Source organism: Octopus bimaculoides, chromosome 16 (genome assembly GCF_046866305.1).
Source record: "Octopus bimaculoides isolate indiv1 chromosome 16, ASM4686630v1, whole genome shotgun sequence".
Taxonomy (NCBI): Eukaryota; Metazoa; Mollusca; class Cephalopoda; order Octopoda; family Octopodidae; genus Octopus; species Octopus bimaculoides.
The window spans coordinates 5,514,278-5,516,367 of NC_142943.1; positions in this window are offsets into that span (position 1 = coordinate 5,514,278).

Here is a 2,090-nt window from a genome sequence, read left to right on the forward strand (position 1 = left end):
TATGTATACATATATATATATATATGTGTATACATATATATATATATATATATATGTATACATATATATATATATATATATATATATATATATGTATACATATATATATATATATATATATATATGTATACATACATATATATATATATATATATATATATATATATATATATATATATATATATATATACAGATATATATATATATATATAGTTATATATGCATATATACTGGTATATATATGTATGTATATATACAGGTACACACACACACACAGGTATATACACACGCATATGTACATTTACAAACGAACATGTAGATACAAGTTTTTAAAATCGCTTGTGAATCTTCTCCATCCTTATCGCTAACCCTAACCCCGCCATCATCACTTCCAGCACGATCAACCACCATTATTCTCCTCATCATCATCTCTGACCACCACCACCACCACCACCACAACCAGTACAACTACCGCCACAGCTACCACCAGTACCATCGCAACTACAACTTCCCACCACCACCACCTCAACCACAACCGTCGTCATTCTCGTCGTCGTCATCATCATCAGCACTACCACCACCATCATCATCATCATCGTCTTCATGATTATTCTCCTCCTCCTCCTCCTCCTCCTTATCTTCGTCTCAATCCCCTATCGTGACCAGCCTCTTAATGATTATTGACACCTGTGTTTTTATGTTGTATTTGCATGAAAAGACATACGTGTGCGCGTGCACGCATACATCAACCCCACCGCCACAACCCACCCCCACACAAACACGGATACACACTCACACATACACATACACACACACACACACACACACGCACACACCTGCCTGTATCTGAAGGCTGCTGTCCGAACAAGGATGACACGATTAGACAGTGTATCAGGTGTTGGACTTTTCACTCGAACCACTCGTTCCCCCTCTTCAGCCGCATTATGCCGTCTCGCTTTTCTTTTCAGAGCAGAAAACTACAATGTAGAATAACTTAATGTCACACACACACGCAGAAAAACACATACACACACATACATACATACACATGCACACACATGCACTCACACACTTACGAACGTATACATACACACACACACACACACATGCTTCTTTGTATGTATGTATACAATAAAAGAAATGGCTCAGAGTGAAATAGATTTATGAGGGCAAAATATCCGAAAAGAAAACATAAGCGAACAACAGACTCTTTCAACCCCACATTAGTTGTCGGCCAGATATCATCACAATTTCGACATCTGTATATACATGCCACACACACACACACACACACACACACACTATATATATATATATATATATATATATATATATATATATATATATATATATATATATATATATATATATATATATATATATATGTATATATATATGTATATATATATATATATATATATATTTACGAGGGAATGCTGAACACTTCCTGACTTAGAGCAAAAGAAGATACAGAAGGATCAGTTAATTATGATTTTAATCAACATATTCCCCTCTCAGATTCATACATTCATTTTAGCGGTCCTCCAGTTTTTCTAAGATCTGTAAAAGAGCTCGGATGGTTGGTCCTCCAGCCAGGTCATTCCTTTACGATGGATAGTTGGTTGATAGAACTGTGAAACTAACAGTAACTATGTGTTACAGACACCCCCCCACACACACACATGAATATATGCGCAGGCGGCTCAGTTGTGTGTGTTTTAATAATAACTGTGGCGAATAAATTTCAAATTTTTGTCTATTGAATTAGACTTGACATTTAGTCGCAGGTAAATTTGTTGCGCTTAAGCACGAATTTTTGACTCGGTTTTGCCTTATCAAGTTCTGATTTTGTCTGTGAACTTTTAATAATATTCATAAACGCAAGTCTCTCCTGGCTTTTATGAATGCTTTTCCAAACTCCGACAAACAGGCACCTGACACATTCCAATTTACCCTCGTATTCATATACAAGTTTATTTTTTTCCTTAAAATATAATGTATGTGTTTGAAGTAAGCAGGTTTTTCTAAGTTTTGAAGCTAAAATTTCCGCAGCTTTTTTCTTTTTGGCAAACTTAGATTCCATAAAAGAT